Here is a 17,021-nt window from a genome sequence, read left to right as displayed (position 1 = left end):
GCTTGAATGGCTGGAAATTCATTAACAATTAGCGCGCGAGAAAAACAAAGCCCAGAGCAGCCAAGCAGCTACCCCGAAGTTTCTGGGTTGCTGCTTAGTGTGACATTTTGCCAGTGAATGTCTGGAAAAAAAAAAAAAAAAATTAAAAAAAAAATATATGAGAACCACAAGAACAAAAGGCAGAAGGGTTGGTAAATATTTGTTCCAGAGAGAAGATATTTTTGTGCTGTCCCTGATCTCAACACCCCTGCCGCGGGCGCTGGCTCCGCGCCGCTCTTCGTCATTGTTACTGGAGGATGAGGCAGGCGAGGGCGCAAAATGGGAAACAATTGTTGAATAATCTGCGCGAGGCTCCTCTGCCAAACCCTCCCCGGCCATTTTTCAACCCAAAGATGCTGGAAATGGGGGCAACGTATAGGAGGAGGAGGTGCTTTGAAGGCAGCGCCTGCGGGGCTTGAGGAGGGGTTGCGTTGTGCCCAAGCCATGGCCAACGGCAGCGGAGGGGTGGTGGGAGCTGCGGGGGTTTGTGGGATGGCACCCGGGACGATTTGTCTGCCCGTAATGTGTCCCTGCCGCACGGACGGTGCTGCTAACGGCAGCGGGTGCTCCCACGGGGGTCTCTTGCCCAAGGAAATGCGGGGCTGGGGTCCCCACGGTGCCATACGTCTCTCTCCGGTGTCCCTGGTGTGGCCGGGGATGGGATGGGACGAGCGGGCAGGATGCTCCCATTGCTCCTGCCCATGCCCACATTGGGACACAGCCCGACCCACCGCCCACGGATGCTGCCGGCCCCCACCTCCACCAGCGCAGGGACGAGGGGACGCAGGCGAAGCCTCCCCCACCCCTTGCTGGTATAATAAAGGCAAAGAAAGATGATTTCGGCCCCCTGACCCTTCACCTGTGACCACACCAACCTGCCAAAGGGACTTTCCAGGGGACAGCCTGGCGCAGTAAAAGCTCTTCGGTTCATGGCCGGTGAGACAAAACCCCAGGGTGATGCTCGGAGCTCTTGAAATGGAGGAGCCGGGCTGCCCTTAAGGAGCTGGGGGAAACGTTTTGGCCCCGGCTGAGCAAGGGAGCTGTGTGTCAGCGAGGGCAGGGCTCACCCCGGCGTGCCGACACCGGAGCGCTCACCGGTCCTCTCCTGCTGCCCTGTGGCGGCTCAGCCCTCCCCTTCCCGCTTCGGTTTGGGGCCTTTTTTTAAGGTGAGGTTAAATAAAACGCTAAAAGAAAAAGCTTTTGAACAGGTCTTTTAGAAAGCAGAGTGCTTCAAAGATTTCAAGGTTACGGCACAGTAATCCTCCTGCGAGGAGTTTGCTGGAGGAGATGTGTTCTCCTGGAGCATCCCGGTGCTGCCACATCTGCTGGAGAGGACAAGCATCGTGCTGGGAGGTTTGGGATGAAAAAATCCTCCTGGATCCGGCCGTCACCTCTGGCAAGGGGCAGAGGTGTGGGGACACCGGGAGGTTGGGGTGCCCTGGCCGGGCTCGGCTTGCCAGGTCCATAGATGCTGTGCAAGGGCATACAAGGAAGCGGCAGCGTGGGGTTGGGCTGCCGGGATCAGGGACGGGTGTGTTTCGGGAGGTGACACTGTTGTCCCAAAGCACACAGCTCCTTATCTCAGTTGGCGGGCAACAGGGAGTTGCAAGCTCAGCGAGATGTCCTTGGACACGTGCCCTTTTTCCACCTGGAAATCTTGCCCTGGCAGCACTCGGGGATTTGGGATGCTTATCCAGGCTCACAGAGGGGCAGAAGCCATTGGAGGGACCCAACGTGGGCCTGAGTCGTGCCGGCACATGGATACACACAGAGACCAGGGCCAACCATGACCACGCTCCTCTGCCGAGCCGTTGGGTACCACCATCCCCTTCCCTTGGGAAAAAGGCCAGCCCGTTCAGCCTCCTCGCTCCCCAAACCAGAGGAGATGCACAAAGCGGCGATGCCCACGCTGTCCCCAGGCCAAAGACCCCTTCTGTGGAGAAGGGGGGGGAAACACCGCTGGGGCACAGATTAAAAAATAACCTTTATGGGGCCCATAAAAGAAGGTCGAAGTTTCAAGAGGTCGCTGGGAAGGTGAAAGTCCCCCTCCCTCCATCCCCGGAGCACCCCCGAGGGCGGCGAATGATTAACCCCGGGGTGCGGGGTGCGCCGGCGGGATGCCACGGTCCTGGTGGGGGGGACCCGGCACCGGGGGTGAAGGTCCGGTCCCTCCGGTAACATTTTCCAGGCATGGAGAGCTTGCTTTCGCCACCGAAGGAGCGGGGATGGAGGAAGCATCTGGCGAGGGCCGGGGCGGCGGGGAGGGGACCATTGAATTCCACCCCCCACGTCCCCCTTTCACTGTGTGGGCAGTTGTTTTATGGCAGGAGGACCGGGGAACCATTTTAGCATGATCCACGCTGAGACTGCGAGAGGAGTTCCCCGCTGAGGGCTGGATACAAAGAAAAGCTGAATTAACCGAGGGTCATATAAGGCAACAGGATCTGACAGATCCGAGCCAATATATGCTGGCAGCAGCCAGTCCATGGCACTGTGAGAAAACACTCCTGCAAATTTAACAAATCCCTATGGTCTAGAAAGTCATGTACAAGAAATTACTAATGAAGGGATCTAGTCATATCTGGATTTCCAGACGTTGGTCATGCTCCCACCGCATTTTGCAGGCCATATAAGTACATGGATCTGAATCCCCGGCGCTGGAGACCGGGAGGATTGTTCCGATCGTCTTGTCTGACCTCCTGCGTCAGACGAGGGCTCCCGGCGAGGAAGGGATGCTCAGCCCAGCCGGGTGGCGGCGGCCGGATCCTGCGGCTGTGCCGGGCTGGGGTTGGCCGGAGAAGGTTTGGGAACGCCGTGGTGGCACCGGGGTGCCCTCATCCCGTGGCGATGTGCCGGCAGCCGGGGATGGGTGCTGGGGACCCGCTGCCGGGCAGGAGGGAGCAGGAGCTCCGGCTTCATCCCGGCAGGACAGCGAGCGGACACCCGTCCGAGGCACCACGCGGTGGGGAGGGACAAACGATGGCACCCCCGGCCTCGGCATCACTCTTCTCCTGAGCCTGCAGCACCCCGAAATCCCTTAAAGATCCTGCCGGTGAGCCGGGCTGCCCACGGAGCTTCGCCTGGCTCCTTCTCCATCCCCTCTGTAGGTCCTACACAAACACCCGCGCGGTGTCTGAGCGCGCCGGGAGCGAGCACCACCAGCGTTTTAAAAGCTCCCGTCCAGCTCCGACCCCAGGAGTCGCGGTGCCGGCTGTCAGGCGGCGGGCGGGGGGCCAGCCCCCCCCCTCCCCAGCCCCTCGCAACCGGGTCCTGCCAGGGTAGGGGCAGGGGGGGGACACACAAAGCCGAACAGACGTCACACCGGCATCACGCGGTCCGAGTGGCCTTCTCCATCTTGTTAGCACATTGTGTAACACAACATGTGGAGGCGCTGGGACCGCACACGCATGCACTCCCCGACAGCCCAACCGGGGGGAAAAGAAGGAGGAGGGGGGGGAAAGAAAAAAAAAAAAGAAAAAGAAAAAAAAAAAAAAGGAAGCAATTTAAGCTTTGAATCTTTCTCTTTAAAATGTTCTCATGGCTTCATTAGAATTTGCAGCCACAGAGGCTTTGAAGAGCATGGTATAAGGAGTGAAACATCTGGAAAAATTAGGATTAATGAAAACATAATTCCCAAGACTAAAGGAAAGATTAATCCTGCGTTACCACTTGTGTGTTCCACAGCTTTTCCCCAGCTCGTAACACTGAACTTATTAAATCGCCCTGAGCTGAGTTTTCCTTTTTCTCTCTCCCTCCCCTATTGAGCCCAATGGAAGCGACCGATGCCAAATGTAACGATAACCAACTGTGCCGAGCAGCGCGGGCGCGAGCGTGCTGCCCGCCCCGCGCCCGGCTGGGCACCCATGGCCCGCCGGACCCACGGGTAGGGGTCCTGTGGGGTGGGGGTCCCATGGGTGCCGGGGGGGGTCCGCGCTGGGGCGATGGGTGCTGAGCCCCGGCGGGGCTGCACCTGTGCTCCTGAATGGGATGGGGCCCGACCGGCTCGTGAGATGGGGGCATGCCGGTGAATTATGGGATAAATAAGGAATAAACCGCCCCGCTCTGCTTTTGAATGCCCGGCTGGGTTGAGACTAAAGTGGCCCCCAGGTGCTGGCGGCTCTGGGTGGCATTTCTGCAAGCACGAGGCTTGTCCCGGTGCCATGCCATGCCGTGCCGTGCCGTGCTGTGTTGAGTGCCAGGCCATGCTGTGCCACGCCACGCCGTGCTACGTGCCGTGCCTGCGCTGGCACCACCCTCTGCTCCAGAAGCGGCTGAGTTTCATTGCCACGGGGCCAGGCTTTGAGCAGGGCACTGGGACATGCCAGCCCTGTGCCAGCTCGCTCCACCGGGCTGTGGGCTGCGGTGCCAGGGAGTAGCCGGGACTCTCACCCGCTGTGCCCACCCCTCCTTGACCCCCCTGGGCAGGGCCAGCCCAGGGTCTTGGGCTGCTCCAGAGCAGAGCTCGGCCGGCTGGGGAAGATGCTCCTGGGTGACAGACCCTTTGGCTGTGTAAAATACCCCGATATTATTTATTTGGGGTGGTGACACCACCAGAAAGTAGCATGCGAGTGCCAGCGTTAGGTTTGGGGGGGGGTGGGGGGGGGTGAGTCACATCAAATATTTGTCCCCGCGGACACTAATTTGCAAAAATGGATGGAGTCGGGGTCGGAGCGCGCCTCTCCCCCGATCGAGGGGCTGCGCAGCCCTCTATAGCGCGGTGCTTCTTGAGAAGAATGAAAGAAAGCAGATTTCACTTCATTACGTCTTCACCCGTCCCACGCTGGGCCCGGGGAGGCCAGGCAGCGCCAGCCCCGTGCCGAGGCCGGCTGTGCCGAGCAGCCCATCGCAGCTCCACCGGCAGCCGGAGCCGGCAAGCAGCTGCTCCAGCTGGTTGCCGGCCCCGTGCCGCTATAGCCCCCGCGGGGACCGGGATGCTCCAGAAGGCTGGAGGAGCCGCGTGGGATGGGGAACGGGGAGCAGCACCCGCTCTGCGAGTCCCTGCTGGGGTTTGGGTGGGCTCTTGCCTGCTGGGTGCTCCCCAGGAGCTTAGGGCTGGGGGGGGAAACAGATGTCTGCACCCCCTCCTCGCCGTGGCGGGCTTTGGCCCCATGCACGGGGGGGAAAAGAGCTCATTTCTGCCGTGCACAAGGGAAAAAAAGACTCTTTTGCCCCATGCACAAGGGGACAAGATTCATTTGCCCCACACACGGTGGGAAAAGGGCTCATTTGCCCCACATGTGGAGGAAAAGGGCTCGTTCACCCCAGGCATGGGGGGGGGAAAGGGCTTGTTTGCCCCGTGTACAGGGGGAAAAAGGCTCATTTACCCCATGCATGGAAGAAAAGGGCTCATTTGCCCCATGCACAGGGAAAAAGGACTCTTTTGCCCCATGCACAAGGGGAAAAGATTAATTTGCCCCACGCATGGGGGGAAAAGGGCTTGTTTGCCCCATGCACAGGGGAAAAGGGCTCATTTGCCCCATACGTGGTGGGGAAAGGGGCTTGTTTGCCCCATACAGGGAGGAAAAGAGCTCATTTGCCCCATGCGCGGAGGAAAAGGGCTCATTTACCCCATGCATGGGAGGGGGGAGAAGGGCTCTTTTGCCCCACGCATGAAGGAAAAGGGCTTGTTTGCCCCATGCACAGGGCAAAGGAGGGGGCAGTGTGCCCTGGCCACCCCTCCCCCCCCTCCCCGAGAAGGGCAGGTTCCCAGGGGACCCGACGGGACCCCGCTCCCTCCTTCCCACGCTGCCGCCCCGCGTGGGGCTCCCACTTGTTTTCCAGAGAGGAAACCGGCAACCTTGCCATTTTATTTTTTTTTTTATTATTCCTTTTTTTTTTTTCCCCCTGTGCATGTGTGTGGGGCGGCGGGGGCCAGGCAGGGGGGCAGTGGTGCCGGGTGCCGGCGGGCGCCAGGTGCCGGCGGGGCGACGCGGGAGGTGCCCGTCGGCCGCGGGGGGACAATGCCGGCGACGGCCCGCGGCGCTCGCGGCCGTATTGTGTGAGCGAGGAGGAGATGGATGAAGGTCACATCCTGCCACTCTTCCGATGCCCGGCACCAGGAAAAAGCTGCGCTTTGTAAATATAAAAATAAACAACAAACTCTTCCCCCCATTTACCACCTTCCCCCCACCCCCGAAGAAAACAACAGCAGCCCCGGCGGTATCGCAGCCACCTGCTCGGGGAAGTGATTTTTCATATAGGCAGGAAGCGGGGGGTCTAATTAAATCTGGGGTCAAGAACATAAAGGGAGAACGAAGTTTATTTAGGAGCCCTCAAGCGGGGCCGCGGGGAGATGATCAGTGGGGCTACGGGTGCATGTGGCTCCATGGGACGGTGTTTCGGTGGGGCCGGGGGACACCTTGGTGCATTTTGGCCCCAGGGTGGGTTCCAGGGCATCGCTTTCCTCCGTCAGGTCACCTCTGAGCCCCTGCTCCTGGCGTTGCTGGGGCCGGCGGTCGCAGCTTGGTCCTCACCGGGGCAGGGGTGCACTGGGGGAGTCCCCGCCGTCCCTGTTCACCGCGGGTGGAGAAAGGAGCCCGGGGAGCGTCACGCTCAGACCTACAAGAGTGTCCCCAGCCTTCAGCGAGATCATATGAGGTTCCTGTTTCACAAGACGGAGGATGGCATTTCCATTGTGCTCACCCGGGGATGTGTTGCAACGGGGCAGCCGCTTCCATCCTTTGTCCTCCTCCCCGCAGAGGAGGAGTCTCAGCCTCTGCCAGGGTGACCCGTCACACCCTGCCCCCCCCCAGGCCACCAAATTTGGCTCCACTGGCCATGGCAGCCTTCCCCAGCGGGTCCCGGCCACGGGCATCACCCAGACTGCCAGTGCTCTCCGGCTCCATGGGTACCTCCTTGCTCCCATCACACTGGGTGCCTTCGGCGGGGGCGGGCGGGGTCCCCACCGGGTGTGGGGACACTCGGCGATGGCAGTGCCCCATCTCAAGTCGCTCCCGGTGCTGCTCCCCGGCTGCTCTCGCTGCCCACTGCAGGGCTCCTGCCTAATTTTTACAACCAATTAACAAACGAGGGGCCGACCCCAGCAAAGACCCACTGTGGCTCTCTGGGCGCTGGCGGCGTTCCTGGCTCCCCTGGGAAGATGCCACCATCCCAGCCCAGCTTCCCTGCCTGCAGCAGGCAGCTGCCCGCTTTTAGGAAGCGCTGCAGAAACCTTTGCCTTTGGGTCGGGCGCTCCCAGCCCGGACCCGCTTTCTATTCCCCAGCCAGGCCCAACATGCTGAATATAAAGTAAGGCAGCATTGTTACAAAAAATAATTAAAACCCAACAAAACGGCGAGCAGCAGCTGGAAGGGCTGAATTGGAGCAAGCCGGGCTGGCCGTAACCCTTCGCGGGCAGGCAGCGCAGGGCGCAGGGCGGGCAGGGGACCAGCATCCTGCATCCCAGCTCTGCCCCGGTGCCTGCGGGCGCGGAAGGGGAGGTGACGGGCTCGTGGCATCCCAGCGCAGACTGCGGGCAGGACGGGGAACAATTCCCCATAGGCAAGGGGGCACTTGTGCCCTGGAGACTTACAAACCAATGGGATTTTTACCCAGGCTTTAGGGATGCTGCGGGCGCTCCGGTCCCCAAATCCATGATGAAGGATGGGACGTGAAACCTGGGGACCACTCAGCCCAGGGGCTGCCCACCCCCATCCTCACCCCACAGCAAGGCGTCACGTCCCTCCTGCCACCACCAAAGGCATGCAGGTGCCACCCACCATGCCAGGCAGACGTCCCCACCCTGCCACCAGCATCCCACCGCCAAGCAGGGTACCAGGGGCGGTGGCACGGGGACGAGGACGCGTCCCCGGCCGCGGGCCTCGCTCCAGCTGGGCGCTGTTTTGTAAGGACTCCTGGGCCTCTGCGGCGCAGAGATAAGCCCAAGAATTTGCCGTCGGTTCCAAATATCCCGTCCGCTTCCTCCCGCCGTCCTCGCCGCCGCTCCAGCCCGCTTGTCTCATTTCCGCAGCAGCGTGCTGGGGGGAGCTTCCTGTTTTCCCCCCCGGCCCCGGGGCGGCGGCGGGGGGCTGCGGGGAGGAAGGGCAGGACAATGGGCGCAGGCAGGGACGGGCAGCTGCCCACCTCCCCAGCTGGGGGTCTGCGCTGGTGGGGGGCTGTTTCTCAGGGAGGGGGCAGGCGGGTGGCAGCGGGGCTGGCAGGTGGCAGCGGTGGGGATGTGGGTCTTGGGCTGAGCTGAGATTGCGGATGGGGTTTCTTTCCTTTCCTTTTATTATGTCTTTTTTTTTTTTCTTCTTTAAGGGTTTTGCTGTAGATCAACCCAAGCTCCCTCCAGAGCATCCTCTCTGCGCCGTGGGGGGGTGACACCGGGTGAAGGCACCCTCCCTCCTCCACCTGGGCATCACCCTGGCATGAGAACGGGGATGGAGCTGGGTACCACCCCTGAGCCCAGCCACGGTGGAGCAGAGCCCTGGGCTGGGGGACCCTGCCCTTCCCGGAGAGATAAACCCCCCCTCCTCAAGGGACTTTTTAGGGTCGCCCCGGCAAAACCACCCACTATACCCACCCTCCGCAAGCCACAGTGTGGGAGAGCAGCATCCCCACGGGACTGCAACCTCCCAGGGGCTGTGCCTCAGGGTGGGGGGGCCGGGATGCTGTTCCCCATCCCAAACCGCAGCTGCGGGAAAAGAGGGATCCGCTTTTGGGCTTTGCTTGCTCTGAGCCCGGCATCCTCCCACCGCAGGTGGGACCGGCCGGTGGGCAGCCCCCCGGCCCCCTGGTTTCGGGGAGGGGAGAAGGCTCTTGCCCCCCGGCTCCTGGGCCGAGTGTGAGTGTTTACTCGCTGCCTTTCTCACCGCTCGCAGCGTGGCAGGAGTTATTCAAAGGCGGGCGGAAGCGAGCGCAGCAACTGAAACAACAATGAAAAGGAAACGGAGCTTGAAAAATTCTCCGTTCATAAATCAACTGAACTGCAGGTGATCCCTGGGCAGGAGCGAGCCGAGGAAAAGACATATCTCGGCATGGACGGCAGCCGGGTGGCCCCCGGACCCCCCCCAGGCAGGGATGGGGGGATGGATGGGGTGCCCTGGGGTGTTTCTGGGTGATGCTGGGGTTGGTGTCCGTGTCCGCAGGGTTGCACATTGGCGGGGGTTGGGGGTGGGGGGGCTTTGGGACAGGTGAGGTGGAGGTATGGCTGGGTTATTTTTTAGTATATATAAGCAAATCTGGGTGAGAGGGGTGAAGATGTGCTGGGTGGAGCTGCTTTCTGTAGTGGGGCTGGTGTTCCACACACACACACACACACACACACGCTCCTGCATCCCAAACCAGGGACACGCACAGGGACGCAGCCAGCCCGGGGATGGCGTAGGGCACTGAGTCCGTCCCGCAGCCGTGCTGTGGCTCCTCGGTGCCGGCAGAATGGGGAGACGGGGTTATCGGGGAGCTCGAGGGGGTGCAGAGCAGCCCCCCAGCTCTCCCATCACCTCCTCTGCAGCTTCCCGCCTGCCTTTTGGGGTGAAACACGTCGCTTTTGAAGCAGTCAGACCGACAGGGTGTGGGTGCCCGTGGCTCCAAGCCGTGGCTTTGCCGGGGGAGATGCTGGGGTTAACGGGAGATGATCCAGGGCTCTCGGCGGCATCGGGCCACGGCTCCTCGCTGGGATCTCGTAAAGGCTTTTTCCTCCTTAGGAAAAGGAGCTGCCGTCTTGGGACGGGCTCCTCGGTGCTGGCAGCATCCCTGCACGGACAGGGGCTGGGCACAGACAGAAAATATCTCCCCCCCGGCAACGCCAGGTCCTTCAGCATCTTGCTGCAGGCGAGATGGGGACCAGTTTGGACAAACCCAGGCGTCCCCTCCTCACTGTCCCTTCTCTGCCAGCCCCTGTGAGCTGAGGCCCGACCTTGGGGACACTGAAAAGGAGCTCGTGCCTTTGGGACCAGTGGCGGGCCCCAAGGACCAGGCTGGTGGCAACAGGCTGAGCCTTAAGCAGAGGAAAGGATCTGATTGTGATCCCTGTGCTGGGAAAGCCAGGCGGGATTGTGTGTCCCCCTCTGCCGCTACCCGTCCCCCCATCCGCAATTTCCCTGTCATCTTGTCTTTCGGCAGAGCTGGAAAACCGGGAGACCACCATAAATAAATCCTGTGTCTTTAAGCCGTTTTGTACAGTACAAGAAAACGCACTCGTTGAATTACAGCTTTTTAATCAAATACATGTAACCATGTCACTTAAAGTGCTCGCGAAAAGCAGGGGGAAAAAAAAAAGCCAACACAATTGGAAGAGCACGATATTAAAACCAGCTGCCTGCTTACCCCCACCACAGTTAATAGTTTTTGAATGTTCTGAATGAGAGAGAAACCAGAGCCAAGCTCCACTTTCATGTCCATCTTTCTGATCAAGCCCTGTCAGACGGGGGGAGCCGGGCAGCCTGGCACAGCGGCGGGGGACGCGGGGGACGCGGGAGGGCTGCGCTCGCCTCTCCTGCCGCTTCTCCTGTCCTCTCGGGCTGTCTCCCCGCCGTGACGGGGGATGCGGGAGCCCGTGGTCTTCCTGCAGGCAAAGCAGCGCAGCCCGGCTGGGAGCCAGCCCGGAGATGCGAGCACAGGTTGCCCAAGCCCTGCGGTGGCGAAGGATGCTGCCCTGGGACATCACCGTTGCGTGGTGTCCCCCACCACTGGCTACAACCCAACTGCACCTCCTGGTGCTTCTTCCTGCAAGTTGGCATCGCCGCTGACGCAGCTCGTCCCCTGCGGGTGCTGAGGCGCCACGGTGCCCGTAGCATCCCTTCCTCCCAGCGTGCCGGCGCGGTCCCCTGTGCCACGTCCCCGTGCCCCGTCCCCTCGGGGCACACATGCCTGGACCACCTCGATGTCTACCTCCGGCCTCGCTGGCCCCAGCACAGCCTGCCAACCACCCCGAGCTGTGCGGTTCCCCCGTAACATGGACCAACGCTCATTAAGCGTGAGGCAGAGACCACCAAATATGTCAAAACACACTTAAAATTTATTGTTTCATACCATACGTTTGAGTCTCTTGAACGCAGGCCAGTGTTTCTCCCTCTCCGCGATGGGGCCTATCTGCTGTCACCGATGCTTCGCGTATATGTATAGCCCGCTTGCTTTCTGTCTTCCACCCCCCCACCCCCTTCTTTCTTTAAATGAAAAATACAAACAATTGATGGAAAATGTACATTTGTTCCATATGGGACGGTCGGAGTGTGGAGAGGAGCCAGGAGAGTCATTTTTAGGCAGACTCCTCTCTCCAGCGGATGGCTGGACGGCTTCCCAGAACGGCCCCGCGCGGCCTGGCCTGACTCTCCTGACGAACCTCAGACAGTCTGTGACGCTCCCGCGTCAGTGGGGGGGGACATGATTCAGCTCCCTGCCGGGCTCACCCCCCCTGGGGCTGCTGAGCTGGGGAGGAGGGAGAGGTTTCCAACCCCTGCAACATCCCAGAAGGGTTGAGCTCGGCTGCATGGGAGGCAATGGGGAGGCTTGCTTTGCATGGGAGGTCGAGTTACTTGGGTTGGGTTGGGTAGACAATGTTGAGTTGGTTGGGTTAGTTTGGGACAGGTTGGTTGGGTTGTGTTGGGTGAGGTTAGGTAGGCTAGGTTGAGTTGGTTGGGTGAGGTTGGTTGGGTTGGGTTGGTTAGGCTAGGTTGGGTTGTCTTCAGTTGGGTTGTCTTCAGTTGGGTTGGGTAGCCTTCGGTCGGGTTGGCTTATTTTGGGTTATATTGGATTGTCTGGCTTGTGTTGGGTTAGGTTGTGTTATATTGGTTGTATTGAGTTGTGTTGCATGGAGTTGGGTTGTATTGGGTTGAGTTAGGTGACCTCTGGAGAGCACTATCAAACCTTCCCATGATCCTTTGGCCTCTGAGTGCCTCTCAGCGTTGCTGGCTCAGCTCAGAAGAGGAGCACAAAGTGGGTCTGATGGATGGCTGTGGGGATCAGCTCAGCTGGGAGCCTCTAGAGAGAGCAAGCCCCCAGACTCCCCCATGACTCATGCAAAGGGGACAAAACCTGCCTCCCTTATGGTCCCGAGGAGACTCCAGCATGTTGTTGGGCGAGCGGATGGGTGGCATGGGGCTGGGGGGCTGCAGGGCCAGGGGTTGGTGGTGGCCCTAAAGCTGGGAGAGGGACGTGAGGCTGGCAGGGGCAATGTTGGGAGACCACAGCCTGAACTCCACCAGTGATGGAGAGGCTGAACCTCGCAGCGAGGGAAATGGTTTAAAAAATGAGTTTCGGGCTGTGCAGAATTGCCAGGGCACATTAAGGACTCCTTGCTGGCTTATTTCCTTTTTCTTTCACAAAACCTGTAATATTTACAATACTGTGGCCCCAAGTTCCTGCAGGCGGCCGCCCTCCTCTGCCTGCAGCAGCCGGCGGAGCGGTGCTCGGCGCGCCTGCCAGCACCCAGGGCCCGCTGCTGGGAAACTGCTGGGAAAGTGCTGGGGAGCAGAGCTGGGAAGAGCATCCATCATCACCCCGTGCTCCTCTGCCGCCCGGCTGGCCGCTCCGGGCATGGCCGCGGAGGAAATGGTGCCTTTCCTGTCCTGCAAGGAGCGTTGAGATTTTCCAACATTTCCTTTCCCAAACCAGGCTGCAAAACAGAAAGTTTGGGGAAGGTTTGGGAACTTTTCTTCAGCTCAGTCAGGAAAGGTTGCGCTGGGAACATTTGAAACCTTTCTTCGCATTTCAACCTTTTCCCTTTGGTTAACCTCTGCAACACAGAATGCTGTTACATCTCGAAATGCTTTGACTCCCATCTAAAAAAACCTGGAAACTTTTTTTTTTTTTTTTCCAATGCTCTTTTTCTCGAGTCAGGAAATGTTTTGGAGCTGTTTCCCACAAACCGGTTTGGTTTTGATAAATCTTTTTTTTTTTTTTTTAAATTTTTTTTCAGTGGAAGAGGGGAAAAAATAGTAAAAAATCCTATCGCTAGCTGTAGAGCAGCTGCCTGGTGCCGCGGGTCGGGGACCAGCACCGGCAGCATCTTCCCGTTCCCACCGATGTCCCCACCACAGGGATGTGTGGCAGGGAGCACCCAAAATACACGGACCGGGAAGCTCGAATTCCCCCTTAAAATCCCAGCTGAGATGACTTCATCCAGGCTGCGCGTCCACGGGCGCGTGTCGGTGTTCCCTCCCCTCCAGCGTGCTCCAGGATGGGACGGTTCTGGCTGCCCCAGAGCTGTCACTGGCCGCCCCAGTGGGTCCCACGTGCCCCCGGCTCTGCCGTGGCTTCGGCCTCAGGAGCGGTGAGCCCGGAGCTCGGAGCGCATCGCCGGGCCCGGCCGGCTGGCACATGCTGTTTTAATATTTGGGTGATGTCATCGAGCACTCTGTAACGCCGTAAAAAAACCAGAACGTCTATAAAGCTGACCAGCGATCCTCCAGCAGAACACACACGCGCACGGGCGTGCACACGGACACACACAGGGGGATACACGCACACAGATACACACACACGGATACACACACATGAGTGCAGGCATGCACACACACGTGCACGCACATGGCTGCACACATGCATGGCGACGCATGGATGCACAGAGACACACACACACGCAGATGCACACACACAGACATGGATGCACACACGCACGCGTACACACACGCGTGTGCTTGTACAGGCAGATGCACGCACGCACACACACAGATGCACACGTGGACGCACACGCAGAATCACGCACATGCACACACACAAAAAGGGGCATGCCCACGGCCACGCACAAGCAGAGATGCGCACACATGGCTACACACACGCGCGCACACACGCACTCAGATGCACGCACACGGACACCCAGGGATGCACGCACATGCACACGCGGATGCACGCAGTGATGCATATACACGCGGATGCACACACCCTGATACACACAAATGCGCGCGCACACACACACACGTTTGCACACAGATGCGTTGTGATGCACACACAGATGCATGCACACACGGATGCACGCACACATGGATGCGCGCGCACACGGATGCGCACACACACACCCCTTTCATGCCACCCCGTCCCTCTCCCCGGTGTGCAGCGCAGTGACAGCCGTGGCAGGCGGCACGGGAAGGACAAGGAGGGGTATCCACGGTGCACATGCTGCCTCGGGGCCGGTGGCACTCACATGTGTCACGACATGCGGGGGCCTCTGCAGAAGCAGCCCCAGCATGCGGGGCAGCGAGCCTGGGGGGATCCACTGCCCCACATCCCCAGGGGACGTGGAGGAGGTGTCGCCTGCCCATAAAGCCCAGGCAGGACCTGGCGGTGCCTCCCTCTGTCCCTGCCCCTGCAGCCATCCTGGGAAAGCCGGCAGGACGGGCCTGTCAGGATTTACATATACCTGTCAAATACCTTCTCCATATTTCTGCTGTAACGACCTGCTAAGAGCCCCTCGCTCCTCCTCCCCAGTCCAAAACCATCAGGCCTGGAGCTTTGGAGAGATTAAGTCATAAAAATCGGAAGGGGCTGCACGGTAACAGCCCCGGCCTGAGCCATAACGGCAGTGAAATCATCCCCAAACTATTTCAGCCCCATCCATTTCCAGTCCCACGTCACACCTGAGCCACCGGCACGCAGCGAAATAAAACACTGGTGGACGGTTTCCTGGCCCCAGGGCGGCCATACAGGGATGGGGGCAGGGAAAGGAGGTGATGTTAAAAATAAAAAGGCTCTCCCGGTGCTCAGGGCTGGACCTCCCTGCCTGGCCCCAGTGCCCCAGCGGCGCAGGATGTATCCTGGAGGTGGGGAGGGAGCGCTGAGCTCCCACAGGTACGGCTGGAGCATCCCGTCCCTTCCCATCCCATCCCATCCCTTCCCATCCCATCCCATCCCATCCCATCCCATCCCATCCCATCCCATCCCATCCCATCCCACCCCATCTTGTGCCAACCCATCCCATCTCGTCCCATCCCATCCCATCCCATCCCATCCCATCCCATCCCATCCCATCCCATCCCATCCCATCCCATCTCATCCCGTCCCGTCCTATCCCATCCCATCCAATCCCATCCCATCCCATCCCATCCCATCTCATCCTGTCCCATCCCGTCCCGTCCCATCTCATCCCCAGCTGGGTTTTCTGACTCGCGGTTTGCATCGACTCACCGAGCTGAGCAAATCCCCGCGGTCAAACAGCCAGAGCCCAGAGAAACTGGGAGACGGCGGATTTAGCATCAAATTGAACACAGCTAATTAGCGGGGTGGTTAAAGCTCATCAAGGAGCCGGCATCCCTAGGGTCTGCCTAGCTCTCTGCCCTCCTGACGGACACGGGCTGGACCAGTCCCGGTGCCGACCGGTCCAGCCAAACCCTGGGTCTGGGGAGGGTCATATCCTGCCCTGGCCATGGCTGAAACGTGATGCTGCAGCTCCGAGACTGCGGGAAGGTTCCTGCCAGCTCGGTACCAGCCACACGCTGCCCGCTCGGAGGCCAGGCTGGAGGAACGGCCCTGCTTTGAGACACTTCTTCATTAATTTAACATTAAAACGGGGAGTTTAGGTGAAAAAGGCTGTGCAAAACACCGAGCGATGGGAGGAGGCGGCACCCCCTGGGGTCTGGCAGGGCTCCTTCTGCCTGCCGTTATCTGACCCAAACCCGCGCTCCTGTTTTCTTCCTTTCTCCTTTTCCTTCTCTCTCGTTTCCCCGTGACCCGGGGTAGGGCTGGCCAGCGGGACGGGGCAGCCGCGTATTGTTCACGGCCTCGATCGCAATTAGGCTTTATTATTAATAAAAACACCCAGGGCTGAGTTAGGCGGGAGGGTTGGCAGGGCCCTGCCTGCTTTTGTGTAGAAGCGAGCCAGGGCTTTGCCGGCAAACGCCGGGCGCTGTTAACCGGGGGAGCCGAAATCTGGTGCTGGGTCTTGGTGACCTGGGGACGGGTGGGCACGGCAGGTCCCTGCACGTCCCCGCAAATCGTCCCTGCGAATCGCAAACCACCCAGGGTTTCAAGAAGCTCCATCCCCGATGCATTTATGGGTGGGAGGGACCATCCATCACCCTGCGGTTTTCAGTCTGGTACCCACCCCGGCCCTGCGGCAGCATCCTTGTGTGCAAAGCGAGGAGACACCCCCCCCCACCGCTCCCCCTCCCCAGCCCCACGGCAAAGTTACATTTTCAACAGTTTTGCAGCGCAGGTGCTTTGGGAAAGCTCCTGTCCGTGCCCAGCCACGCTGCTGGCGCCGGCGAGCACACGATCCCGGGGCACGCTGGACCCGAATTGTTCCGGAGTGAGGAACCGCAGCAGGAAAAGCACCCCGAGGATTTCTAGCCATCCTCGGAGAGGAGAGGCGAGCTGGCACGGCCTGAGCCGTGGGGGAAAGAAGGGAATTTCTGCCGCAGCAAAAAAAAAAAAATGACTTAACGTTTTCCTCCGTGATGTGATCCGCTGCCGGCTTCCCCCGGCACCGCGGGGCAGCTGGGCAAGGGCCGGCCTGAGCATCGCTCCTTCCACCCGCGGGAAGTGAGCGCATCCTCGCCCTGGAAGGTACCTGGAAGCTGGGGGCTGGAAAATAAGTCAGGGCTTTCTTTTACACACACACCCCCCCCCCCATCTCCTTCCTCCCGGGCCGCTGCGGGGAGCGGAGCGGGACGGAGCCTATAGACGGCTGCTTCCTTTCATAGTCATCGGCGGCGGCACAGGATGCTTCTCATTTGGTGTTGTGTTTGTTTGCTGCGGCGCGGGATCTGGCACCCGCCGGGCGCCCGCCGGCCCTCCCGTGTAGGTAGTGAGGTCATTTTTCCATGTGTTCCCCCCTTTTTGCATACTGTATATGGAAAGACAATGAAGAGCCATTCTGGCGTGTAGCGGGAACACGTCGCCAGCCCCCGAAGTGGTCCCGTTTATTAGCGCTTCACATTAAACAACACAAAAAAAAAGTGAGTCAGGATTTAGTCCTGTTAACACTAATGTGAATTTAATTTAGGAGAAGCCTGAAAATTAATGTCATTTGTTAAATATCCATTTCCCCTAAAAGGCAATTCTTTGCCAACAAAAGCAACAAAAAAACTCTTCTTCTATTCAATTTT

The sequence above is a fragment of the Larus michahellis genome, chromosome 12, assembly GCF_964199755.1.
Source record: "Larus michahellis chromosome 12, bLarMic1.1, whole genome shotgun sequence".
Taxonomy (NCBI): domain Eukaryota; kingdom Metazoa; phylum Chordata; class Aves; order Charadriiformes; family Laridae; genus Larus; species Larus michahellis.
This window is presented reverse-complemented; position numbering follows the sequence as displayed.